Raw genomic sequence first — 14094 nt, forward strand, 5'->3', positions numbered from 1 at the left:
GTCTGGGGATGAGTACTATAGTACCCTACCCATTACCATCCCTACACTAAAACATTCATTATTACTTCCTCACTAATAATTTAGCTACTCTTTTTTTTGAACGTATAATTTAGCTACTCATCTAGTACGAATTTTGTGATAAAAATCTTTCTCACTAAATAAGTTCATCACTGAACTCGTCATGAAATATGAATAATAATTTCCTTAACAATATTAATGATGTATATTCCATTACTATTGTGATCCGTTCCTTTTATCTTTTTTTTTTAACTAAACATCCGTTCCTTTTATCTACTACTATTAAAATTGTGACAAACAGTACCCATATCTTGTCCTCTATTGCTCTCGCATGCAACAGAGGCTCTGTTTCTGCAATCAAAACTGAACGAAGGCCGATCATGGCGTTTAACGGTGATGTTCCAGTTCTGGACTGGGGAGAGGACAAGAACGTCGTACTCAACATGTAAGACCCAAGTTTTTAAGTTTAAGATAAGTGAATAAAATTCCTATTCACGATTAAGTTTGATGTATCGGGAAGAGAAACCTGAACAAGAGTTTATTGAATGAAATAAATTTATGAAGGAGAAAGTTCAGGAAAAGTCTTAGGATTGTATCAACATCGATAAAAGTTATAGCACGATTGATATACGCTTAAACCTAGGGCAAGAACACTAGTAAATAGCTAATTTACACTTAAAGACACGATGGAAACTAATTCCAAAAATCTTTAGAGAAATGTTAGAACTTCTCTTATTCGTCTATAAACAAGCGTTTCGATGCGAAACCCTAGAATGTACGAACGCCAAATTCTAACACTCGGAAGTTAGCCGAAACTAAAACCCTGATAGTTCAAGAAACCTAAAATCAACCGACGATGAAGACTTTTTCTATTCGGAGCTTCAAATGAAGATTCCACACGCGTACACCCATTTCTGTTGATGTTTCCAATATTTTTTCAGAAGGAAGTTTTCTCTTCCGACATTCACTGCAAAAAGTAGTTTTTCGGGTAAAATAGATTTACACCGACTTTGAATCGTTTACCTTAATTCCAAGAAACCTCTTTTGAGTTTTGGAATTCTGTCGCCAAAACCTATCTTAGAATTCATGGAGAATGAAGCCGGAAAAATCAGAATCGCGAAATTTTCATTTTTCCGCATTTTCCAAAACCTATAAATAGCAAGAAAATGAGAAATTTGGCAAAAAAACTTACCAATTTTCTTTCCCAAACCCGCGAGCTCAAGGAGGAGGAAGGAGGAGAAGATTTTCGCCGTTTCTTGCTTGATCGCTTCATCGTTCATTGCTGCTTGAAGGTATCGAGGTATAGATGCTAATCCTTACTTCTGATCGTCATTTCCGTCGTTTTTGTCTATGTCTTTTTGTGCTCTAAGTTTTGAGGTTTTTGCAAAACTGTCCAAATAACTTCATCTTTCTATCTAAACATCTTCCCTACGTGCCCAAGAGCACGTTTAGCGGATTACATTTCGCCGATTCTCGACGAATTGCCGCCGAGTTTCAATTCTGCTCCAAATACCCATTTTCATGCAAAGATTCATCCTTTAAGCTGAAAACTATCGACTTAGCTTAGTGCTAGTAGGATTAGTCGTCATAAACGTCGTTGTTGACGTCCCCATCCAATTTGTTTTTCGAAGTTTCAATTTTGAAATTCTGAGCTAAAAATATTGACTAAAATACCCCTGCGACAGTTTTCGATCCGATATTTTTTCCGAGTTTAGATTCACCTTAGTTACGACTAATAATAACCTAGGAACCAAGTTTGATCGAAGAAAAGTCGGCGCACACAATTGTTGTGTGTGGCCGTGAGCTACCCTAGGGGAGGAAGAAAATTTCTTTTTCGAAAACTTGTCCGATTTCGTTAGATTATCGTACCTTGGAGTATATGCTACTTCGTGTAACCTTAGTGAGTATTGATTGCTGAGTTTCTGACTGATTATGATGGAATTCTGTGGTTTTTTCTTTAAGGTTCTTTTGAGGAATTTCCCGAAGAACAAGGCGTGGATTGTGAAGGAGCGCTTGAGGAGAACCCTGGAGGAGCTACAGGTGAGGGCTACTCACTGAATACTAGCTAATGCTTTAGGTGTCGACGAATTCGACTTGATTTATTGTTTATGCACTTGATTGTGTTTGACTGGGAAAATTGTTTTCTGAGGCTACGACTGACAATTGATAATCATTTATCGCTTGAACTGTTTTTGAGTTTGAATCACATGCTATGTGCTAAATGGTTAATCTAGGATGTGTGATATCTGCTCTATATGCTAAGTGCTACGTGGTTAATCTAGGATGTGTTGATATATGATTGTTGGACTGTGCTAATTTAACTATGCTATTACACATATATCTGTGATGCTGGAGAGTGAGGATAACGGGCAAGTCATGCCAAATTTTTATGAGATTTTGAGAAAAGTTTGACGGGACGAACGGAGTTCGGGCCTTGTTATGGTTTTAGTGGATCGAGACATTCTCTGGGAATTACTTGGGATTATGGGATCGTTGAAACTCAATTACGATAAGACTAAATGGAAACTATTTTTACAAGGAAAATTCATAAGATATTAAACAACCTCTAAACCTTTAAATAAAGATAACAATCTCGGATGCAAGCTTAGGATTGAAGTTTAGTTTTGGAAAATGAGAAGTGTCGTCGAATCCAAGTTTTAGGGAAATTGTAAGTTCTGAGTATGTTGATACTCCTTCGCTCTCTGAGTAGTTTGTTTAGCCATCCAAGGGATGAGCCGAGAAGCTTCACTGAGGCGTGAGACCTCGTGAAAAGCATGGATCTTCACTGAGGAGTGAGACCTCGTGAACAGCATGAAACTTCACTGAAGCGTGAGACTTCGTGCAAGTGTGTAAATTCACTGAGGCGTGAGACCTCGTGAAAGCATAAAACTTCACTGGAGCGTGAGACTTCGTGATTGTATGAGACTTCACTGAAGCGTGAGACTTCGTGAAAGCATTGATGACTGGAAGAGTTACCGTGAGTGATTGCACTCTTTTTATGATTAATTGTATTTTGTCGCAGAATCGACATTTTGGCGACGTGTCGAGTGAGGTCGGAGACGTTGTTTGGCTAATCACTTTGCATTCATGCACTCATTTTGAGGTTAATACACGGCGGGATACCAGACCTCGGTGGATTCCAAAATGGTCATAAGACCCGGATTTCCATATAAGAACACTGTGGTGATTCTTAGTAGCAGACGGAAATGGCAGACCTTCGGGTTCACTGCTGATCTGACTACACTTTGTGTGGTATAAGAGACACGCGAGCAGAAATGGTCCCACCGTGGCTGGTGCTAGGGCTGACTCGTTGATGCCCATCCTTCCGGAATGCATCTTGTCAACCAGCATTGCATTTCACGCAACATGCATACTAACTTAGTCGCTGGGTGTGAATGATACTTGTTAAACCTTTTTGATGCATGCTACTTGTTATTATCGTCTTTTATATTCATTGTGAAATGTACAACCCTAGGATGCTATCTCTAACTTATAAGCCTAAGCGGCTACTCCTTATCTTTACCTATTGGATTTATTATTTACATAATTCTTTGGAGTTGACCCTCGCGTCTTCTGTGTGTGCTTTGGCGGACTACGCCCATTGTCAGATGTCTATGGCGGACTGGTTTACGATGGTCCACCCTTCGGGGGGGACCCGGTTTGAGATGCTGGACCAGGATGACCCCGGTTCATGGGTGGTCGACCCCGCTGGCCACCGTGCGACTTATTCGGGGAGGATTATGGAGGACCGCGTCGACCGACTGGGACACCTGACGGAGGGAGTGCTGAGGAGGTACACTGTGAGCTTCAACTTGCCACCTGGCGTGCACTGCGGACCAGGAGTGGGAGCACCACCACCACTGTCATCTTCTGATGATGAGGACCCCTCAGAGGAGGCGCCTGTGGGAGGGACTTCTGCGGAGTCCAGCTCACCCACTGTTGCTGTCATCGATGATTTTGGCTCGGGCCCTAAGCCCGTGAGGCCAGCACAGGAGCGCATCGGGGTAGCGAGAGGAGGTAGGATGGTGTACATATACTTGGTCGTTCTGGATTCAGATTCGGATGACGATCACGCTAGCATGTAGGATTGAGTGCTAGTGTGGGCTCCTCGAGATAGGATTAGTGTAGGAGTAGAGTCTTAGCTCTGACCGTCGTGTGTCTAGTTGGGGACAGGGTAGTTTCCTGCCGATAACTTTTTGTGTGGTTTCTCTACGGAAATCACAGAGAGTTGGTTGGACTAGGGGGTCTTGTTTTAGGCCGTTTGGACTAACTTATTCTCATTTTTGAGGGATGGTGTTGCGGACACTTAACTTTTCCTTTGGATTGTACATATTGCCTACGGGCGTTACTTTCTACTACTTCCCGTCACTGGAGGATACTCGTGACGTGGTTTGCTTCTTACAACGGGGGCTGTAAATATTATTGTATATTAGTTCTGTTATCTTTTGTTGTTGAGTATCATTTCTTTCAGTCTTTAATTTTATTATAAAAAAAATATTCACGTTTTTCCGCTTTAAGTTTCTTTTTGGTTACTAAAGTGACGCCACCGAAATCGGGGTGTTACCCAACCTAGGCGAAGTTGAGGTGGATCCGCAGCTAGGAGCAGATGTCTGGGTCGTTGGGAAGGTGTTGTCCCCGAACAAGGTGACGAAACCCATTTTTAGAAGTGTTATGCTGAAGCTCTGGGAGACGAGGAACGTGAAAGAGATTCGGCATGTTAGCCCTAACCTATTTGCTTTTGGGAAGACTAAAGACAGAGATCTCTTCTTGCGCTCTGGTCCACAGTTGTTCGACCGTCACTTGGTGGTGCTGGACGTGTTTGACATTAACAAGGATCCAATGCAAGTACCCAAAAGTACCTCTCTGGATACAGGTTCACGGGCTGCCATACATGATGCGATCTGAAAAAATAGTAAAGAACCTTGGAGAGTCTTTCACCGGCTACTTGGGTTGGGACAAATATAAGGCTAACCGGTATGGGTATTACTTGCGGATTAGGGCTTGGGTGGACGTGACAACGCCGCAGCGGCAGGGTCAACTCGTGGCGATCAAGGTTGGCGCACCGCTACGGGTCACTTTCAAATATGAAAAGATCGTGAATTTCTGTTACCGCTGTGGCAAGCTTGATCACACCCTCCGTAACTGCGGGGTGGAGCCTGATGGGGGTGCTCTCCGTTTTGGTGCGTGGATGAGGGCCGAGGATGAACACCCGGTGGGGGGTTATCGTGGAAGAGACAACCGTGGATATATTCACCCCACGGAGGTTGATGACGACTACTATGATGAGGAGGGAAAATTTTTGGAGGATGAGAACCTGGCTACATGAGAGGAAACGTCTGAAACATCAAATGTGGGGTTGAGGTGGAAGAAAACCGTGTGTTTGCTCCAAGTTCTAGCAAGGAAAGCCAAAGCTTGATGAATCAGAATGCACATGGGGGTGGTGACGGGAAACAGAAAGAGGCCATGTAACACCAAGATGGAAAAACTTTTAATTTTGGGGCCCAAAGGTCACGTGGCTTTCAGCATAGAGTTGGAACAATGGACAGGGACTTGAGGAGGGGCAGAAATATGGGAATTAATATCCGGGAGCGAGGTGATGGGAGTGACAGACACAACATGCAGAGAAAGCGGGCAGGTGGACCATCTTCTACATTTGCTCAGCAGCATACGAGGTTTTCTCCCCCACTGAAGAAGATAAACACATCTGATGGATTGGGGATGGCGGGTACTGCGGAGTAGTCCCGCCCACCTCAATGAGGATCCTAGCTTGGAACTGTCGGGGGTTGGGGAGCATCCTGGCAGTTCTGGCCTTTGGTAGGCTCATTCAGTCTGAAGCTCCCGATATCGTGTTCGCGATGGAAACAAAATGGTATGAGTCTGAGGCGCAACGACATAGAGGGTTGGGGGGACTTCCTAATGTTTTCCCGGTCCAATGTGCGGGCCAAGGACACTCGCGAGCAGGAGGTTTATGTTTGTTTGGGGTCCAACGGTGGACATTACTATTATTTCAAGTTCTTTACATCATATTTATTTTACTGCTACTCACGTGGAGGAGCAGAAGGTTATGCAGATTTTGGGGATCTATGGTTTTCCTGATGAGAGGAGGAGAGCGGATACATGGGGCCTGGTTAGGTGATTGCTGTCTGATGCTGATATCCCTGCGCTCTGTGTCGGGGATTTTAATGATTGTCTCTCCCCACAGGACAAGCTGGGTGGAGAACCTCTTGATCTTCAACACATACAGAGGATGGCTAGAATCAGGACCGAATGCAATTTGCAGGAGGTGGATTTTACAGGTTACAGGTACACATGGTCTAACAATAGAGAGGCACCAGATACAATCAAGGAGCGATTGGATTATGCTCTTTCAAATGATGCTTGGGATGAGCTGTGGCCTTCAACGGTGGCTCACCATTTACCCAGGTATAAATCTGATCACAATCCTATTTTACTAACTTGTGGTGTTCGCAGGGATAGGAAAGAGAAATAGTGGCAGAAACTTGGTGCAGATTGCGAAATGACCTACCCACAAAGATTTCTGAAGTTGGTGGAGCACTGAAGAGTTGGGGAAAACAAAAGTTTGGTGACATGCCTAGGAAGATATCTGACCAGAAAGCCCTGTTGCAAGATTTGCAAAGAAAGGAACAAACTGCAGAGGTGCTACGAGCAGCGTCAGTGGCTGAGAAAGAGCTTGATGCTCTTCTAGAACAAGAGGAGAAGTGGTGGCGCCAGTGGTCTAGAGCAACTTGGCTCAAGAGTGGAGATAAGAATACTAGTTTCTTCCATAAAAAAGCAACTCAGAGGCGAAAGAGAAACTTGATAGAAAAATTAGAGGATGATGAGGGGCGTTATTATGTAGATGATCGTGATATTGCAAGAGTTTTAAAAAATTATTTTATGAATTTATTTGCTACGTCTAACCCTGACGGGATTGAGGAGACCACGTCTTTGGTGGCCAACAGGTTGACAGCATCTCATCTGCAGGTCATTGCTGACCCGTTTACGAAGGAAGAGGTAGAAGAGGCCTTGTTCCAAATGCATCCCACCACAGCACCGGGAGCGGATGGCTTTCCGGCTCTTTTCTACCAACGGTTTTGGGATGTTATTGGAGACGATGTAGCGGAGTTCTGTTTGCAGATTTTGCACGGACATGTGTCGCCAGGTATAACTAACCATACAATGATTGTTCTTATTCCTAAGGTTAAGAAAGCTGTTAATGCGACTCAATTTAGGCCTATCAGTTTGTGCACTGTTAGTTTCAAAATTGTGACAAAGGTGATAGCTAATAGGCTGAAAGTTATTTTACCTGATTTAATTTCTGAATCCCAGAGTGCTTTTGTACCAGGTCGTATGATTACAGATAATGCCCTCATTGCATATGAGTGTTTCCATTTTATGAAGAAAAGAACTAATGGCTGGAATGGCACTATGGCGCTTAAATTGGATATGTCCAAAGCGTACGATCGAATTGAATGGTCTTTTTTGAGGTCTGTGATGACGTCTATGGGTTTTCCTCATAATTGGGTGAATTTGGTAATGAGTTGTGTATCAACTGTATCTTTTTCAATTATGTTGAACGGTAATCCACAGGAAAAATTTGAGCCAAACAGAGGTTTAAGACAGGGGGATCCGTTATCCCCGTATCTTTTTATTTTATGTGGCGAGGTGTTTTCCGCTTTGATATATAGATCGATTGCTTCAAAAGCACTTTCTGGAATTAAAATAGCGAGGAATGCTCCTGTTATTTCTCATTTGCTTTTTGCAGACGACAACATCCTCTTTGGAAGAGCAACGCTACAGGAGGCGGAATGCCTAAAGGAGATCTTAGTTACATATGAGCGTGCTTAAGGGCAGGTAGTCAACCTTGACAAGTCAATGCTTTCGGTGAGCCGAAACGTGCAGCAAACCAGTTTTGATGAGCTTAAACAACTTTTGGGAGTAAAGGCCGTAGAGAGCTATGACAAGTACTTGGGGCTACCAACAATTATTGGTAAGTCAAAGCGCCAAATTTTCAATTTTGTTAAGGAGCGAGTGTGGAAAAAACTAAAGGGTTGGAAGGAAAAATTTCTTTCAAGAGCAGGGAGGGAAGTTTTGATTAAGTCTGTGGCGCAAGCCATTCCCTCTTATGTTATGTCTTGTTTTCTTTTACTTGATGGCCTTTGTGCAGAGATTAATAGCATGATCTCCAATTTTTCTTGGGTGGCGATGTATCAAGGAAAAGGATGCATTGGATCAAGTGGAATAAGCTTTGTAAAAACAAGTTGGAGGGTGGTCTTGGCTTCCGCGATTTTAAAGCTTTTAACCTAGCTTTGGTGGCAAAAAATTGGTGGAGGATTTATTCCAATCCAGATGCTTTAGTGGCTAGAGTTTTCAAGGGAGTTTATTTTCAGGGTGGGAATATGTGGGGGGCAAAAAAAGGGTATCGACCGAGCTATGCATGGTCAAGTATACAGAAATCAACATGGATTTTTGAAAGAGGTGGCTTATGGCGAATTGGTAATGGGCTTAGGATCAACTTGTGGACGGATAACTGGTTGCCAGGAGGTGCTATGTAACACCCCGATTTCGGTGGCGTCACTTTAGTAACCAAAAAGAAAATAAAGCGGAAAAACGTGAATATTTTTTTTTCGATTTGATTTGTTTAGATAATAAATTTAAAGACTCGTCGACATAAAACTCTACAACGAAAGATGAACATAACTAATGTACAATATATTTACAGCCCCCGCTGTAATTAAAGAACCACGTCACGAGTAACCTCCAGTGACGGGAAGTAGCCGAAAGTAGTGCACGTGGGCAATATGTACAAACCAAGTGAAAGGTCAAGTGTTCGCAATACAGTCCTCCAAAAAGAAAGTAGGTCGGCCCAAAACGGCCTGAATAAGACCTCCTAGTCCAACCAACTCTCTGTGATTCCCATAAAGAAAACCACACAAAAAGCTATCGGTCGGGAACCTACCCTGCCCCAAAATACGAACATGAAGACCAGAGCTATAACTCTACTCCTACCCTAATCCTGTCCAGAGGAGTACACCCCAGCACTCACAGCTACATGCTAGCGTGATCATCGTCCGAATCAGAATCCAGGACGACTAGGTCAATGTCTGCGACCATCCCTCCTCTCGCTGCTGCTACAAGCTCCTGTGCTGGTCTCTCGGGTCCAGAACCCGAACCAAGGTCAGAAGCGACGGCAACAGTAGGTGAGCTAGAGTCCAATGAAGTCCCTCCCACAGGCTCCTCCTCCGAGGGGTCCTCATAGTCAGAAGACGACGGTGGTGGTGGTGCTCCTACACCGGGTCCGCAGTGCACGCCGGGTGGCAGGTTGAAGTTGACAGTGTAATGCCTCAGAACTCCCTCCGTCAAGTGTCCCTGACTGTCGACACGATCTTCCATTATTCTCCCCGAGTAGATCGCTCTGTGGCCAGCGGGGTCGACCACCCATGAGCCGGGGATCTCCTGATCAAGCATCTCAAACCTAGTCCCCCCCGAAGGGTGGACGATCGTGAACCAATCCGCCATGGACATCTGACAAAAGGCGTAGTCCGCCAAAACACAAGCAGAAGGCGCGAGGGTCAACTCCAAAGAATTACATAAGTAATGCACCCAGTAGTTAAAGTTTAAGGGATAGCTACATAGGCTTAGAAGTTTGTGATAGCATTATAAATTGTAGATCTTCCAATGAATATAAATGACAAATAATGACAATTAACATGTATCAAATAAAATTAACAAGTAACAATCACACTCGGCAACTAAGTCAGTATGCATGGTGCATGAATGAGATGACGAGGAACAAGATGCAATCCGTAAGGATGGGCACCATCGAGTCAATCCTAGCACCGGCCAAAGCGGGACCATTTCCGCTCGGGTGTCTCTTATACCAAACAAAATGTAGTCAGATCAGCAGTATACCCACAGGCCTGCCATTTCCGTCTGCTACTAAAAATCACCGCAGTGTTCTTATGTGGAAATCCGGGTCTTATGACCATTTTGGAATCCACCGAGGTCCGGCATCCCACCGTGTATGAACCCCAGAAATGTGTGCATGAAATGCAAAGTGATTAGCCAAACAACGTCTCCGACCTCACTCGTCACGTCGTCACGTGTTCTAGCTAACTTATTGTCTCTAAAAAGAATACCCTAAGGTAAATGTCGATTCTGCGACAAAAGACAATTAATTATAAAAAGTGTAGTATCTCATGATGACTTCTCAAAATCATCCGACTCATCTCCATCCGATGGTCAAAAACTGCTCAGCGAGCAAAGAGTATCGACATACTCGGAAACTATCCGTTTCCAGGCTTATCTTTTAGATAGCCAAACAACAAAACTGCTTCTCGAGCAAAAGAGTATTAACATACTCATAAACTTATTAACTTCCCGGCTTATCTTTTAGATAGCCAAACAACAAAACTGTTCATCGAGCAAAAAAGTATTAACATACTCAGAAACTTATTAATTTCCCCAAAACTTGGATTCGGCGACACTTCTCATTTTCCAAAACTAATATTCAAACCCTAAGCTTTCATCTGAGATTGTTATCATTATTTAAAAGGGTTCAGAGGTTGTTTAGTGTCTTATGAATTTTCCTTGTAAAATAGTTTCCATTTAGTTTTATCTCTAATCTTATGAGTTTAAAAGATCCCATAATCCCAAGTAACTCCCAGAGAAGGTCTCGATCCACTAAAATATGAATAAGGGCCCGAATCCCCGTTCGTCCCATCAAACTTTCCCAAAATATCATGATAAGTTCTGGCATAACTGCCCGTTTATCCTCTCTGTCGTACAACAGAGATATATGTGTAATTTCATAATCAGAGTAACACAACCCAACAGTCATGGCACATATATCAACACATCCTAGATTAACCATTAAGCACATAGTATGTAAATCAATATCAACACATCCTAGATTAATCACTTAGCACATAGCATGTAAATCAATATCAACAACAATTCCAGCGATAAATGATTATCATTTGTCAGCCGAAGCCTCAGAAAATATTTCCCAGTCAATCACAATCAAGTGCATAAACAATAAATCAAGTCAAATTCGTCGACACCTAAAGCATTAGCTAGTATTCAGTGAGTAGCCCTCACCTGTAGCTCCTCCAGTGTGATCCTGAAGCGTTCCTTCACAATCTCCTCCTTCCGCTCCTTGGAATTCCTCAAACGAACCTTAGAGCGAAAACCACAGAATTCAATCACAATCAGTCAGAAACTTAGCAGACAACAATTACTAAAGTTACACGAAGCATCATATACTCCGAAGTACGATAATCTAACGCGATAAGACAAGTTTTCGAAAAACAAAATTTTCCTCCCCCTATGGAGGTGCTCTCGGCCACACACACTAATTGTGTGCGCCGATTTTTCTTCGATCAAACTTGGTTCCTAGGTTATCATTAGTCGTAACTAAGGCGAATTGAAGCTCAGAAAAATTATCGGATCGAAAACTGTCACAGGGGTATTTTGGTCAGTGTTTTTAACTCGGAATTTCAAAATTGGAATGGGGACGTCACCAACGACGTTTATGACAACTAATCCTACTAGCGCTAAGCTCAGTCGAGAGTTTTAAGTCTAAAGGACGAAGCTTTGGCCAAAAATGGGGTTTTCAAGCAGAATTGAAACTCGGCGGCAATTCGGCGACATTCGGCAAAATGTAATCCGCTAAACATGCTCTTGGGCATGCAGGGAATAAGTTTAGACAGAGAAATCGAGTTATTTGGACAGTTTTACAAAAAGTTCAAAACTTTGAGCACAGAAAGACATAGAGAAAAACGACAGAATTGACGATCAGAAGTGAGAGATAACATCTATACCTCGATGTCTTCGAGTAGCAACGAACGGTGCCGCGATCAGGCAAGAAACGGCGAAAATCTTTTTCCTCCTCCTTCTCCTTGGTGCTCGCGGGTTTGGGTGAGAATGGGTTTGGAAAATTTGATTTTTTTCAAGCTATTTATAGTTTATGGAAAATGCGGAAAAATGAAAATTTCGCGGTTCCGATTTTTCCTGTGCCTTCCTCTGTGATTTCTAAGATAGGTTCTGGCGACAGAATTCCAAAACTCAGAATAGGTTTCTTGGAATTTAAGCAAACGATCCAAAGTCGGTGTAAATCGATTTTACCCGAAAAACTACTTTTTGCAATTGATGTCGGATGAGAAAACTTCTTTCCGAAGAAAGACTAGAAACCTCGAAAGAAATAGGTGTACGCGTGTGGAATCTTCGTTTGAAGCTCCGAATAGAAAAAGTCTTCATCGACCGTTTATTTTAAGTTTCTTGAGTTATCAGGGATTTAGTTTCGGCAAACCTCCGAGAATTAGAATCGGATGTTCGTACATTTCAGGGTTTCGTATCGAAATGCTTGTCATGGAAAGATTAAGAGAAGTTCTAACATTTCTCTGAAGATTTTTGGAATTAGTTTCCATCGTGTCTTTAAGTGTAAATTAGTCGTTTACTATCGCTCTCGTCCTAGGTATAAGCGAATACTACTTGCGCTATAACTTATATCGACTTTAATACTATCCTTAGTCTTTTCCTGAACTTTCTCCTTCATAAATTTATTCCATTTGATAAACACTTGTTCAGGTTTTCCTTCACATTACATCGAAACTAATCGTGAATACAAATTTTATTCGGTTTATTCTAAGCTTAAAAACTTGGGTCTCACATGCTCCAATGATTTACCGGCATGACATAGTTGAGGACCAGAACATTAGGATGGTGAGTGATTTAATTGTGACTAAGACTGCCAGATGGAACACAGAATTGGTGGAACATATCTTTCATCCAGGGACAGTTAGGAGCATCTTTTGAGTGCCCCTTGCTACTCATGCCCGTGATGACTTTCTTTGCTGGCCTTTCACCATGGATGGGCGTTATTCTGTGAGGACTGGGTACCATTTTATTTGTAATGCTTGGGAGGGGGACGTGGCTTCTTCTTCGTCGTCAACCTCCCTCTCTAAGCAACAATGGCAGAAGTTTTGGAGCTCTAGTGCGCTGCCCAGATGCAAGGAGATGGCTTGGCGTCTTATCAGGGGTTTCTTACCGGTTAATTCAGAGCTGAAACGGAGGCACATGGAAGTGGATGAGGTTTGTGCGTGGTGCTGCCAAGAAGATGAGAGCTTGGACCATGTATTTCTTGCTTGTTCAACAGCAAAAAAATTCTGGTTTGGTTCTCCTGTTGCTTTGAGGACGGAACAATTTTCCAATTTGAATGAGTTCTGGGTAGCGGTGATACATGATGGTGATGCTGATTTTATTGGACTTATTCAGACGCTGTGCTACGTTCTATGGGAAGCAAGGAACAAAGGCAGGTTTGACCTCCGCGCGCGGCCTTGCATGATCAGGCTCCCTCTCGCACCGTTCAGATCACGACGTGGAGGAGCCCTACCCAAGGTGTGTTCATGGTTAATTTTGACGCTACATTTGAGGAAGGAAGAGCTTCAGGCTATGGTATGGTTGCACACAACTATGAGGGTGAGATCTTGGCATCGGCGACGGCGTATCCAGTGGCATCTCTATCACCTCTCTTGGCGGAAGCAGGTTGTTTCCGATGGGCGCTTCGGTTGGCTATTGAGTTGGGTTTTCGGAGAGTTGAGTTTCAAACTGATTGCTTGCAGCTTTTTAAATGGTGGAAGTCTCGCAGGGAGGGTGTTTCTTTTCTAGCTACTACTGTTAGCGAATTTCGCTTTTTAATTTCTGGTTTTGATGTTTTTACTTTATCTTTTGTAAGACGTTCTGGTAACGCAGCAGCTAACTGTTTGGCTAGGAACGCTTCTACTTACGCTGATATGGTGTGGGTAGAAGAAGTTCCGGATTATGCTTTTCATGTGGTGGCTCAGGATGTTTTGGCTTCTATGCCTCCTGTAGCTTGATTTAAATATATGATCTCTTTCAAAAAAAAAAAAAAAACTTTCATGCTTTTAAATTTAAATTAATTATTTCATCACATTTCATTTGATTCCATCCTCATTTAACGTACCCAAGCAACAATAGAGCATAAAAATATCTCATCCCATTCACTCTCTACCATCAATCCAAAGATAACAGCCTTCAACTGTGTTCCTTCCACTT

The sequence above is a fragment of the Lotus japonicus genome, chromosome 4, assembly GCF_012489685.1.
Source record: "Lotus japonicus ecotype B-129 chromosome 4, LjGifu_v1.2".
Taxonomy (NCBI): domain Eukaryota; kingdom Viridiplantae; phylum Streptophyta; class Magnoliopsida; order Fabales; family Fabaceae; genus Lotus; species Lotus japonicus.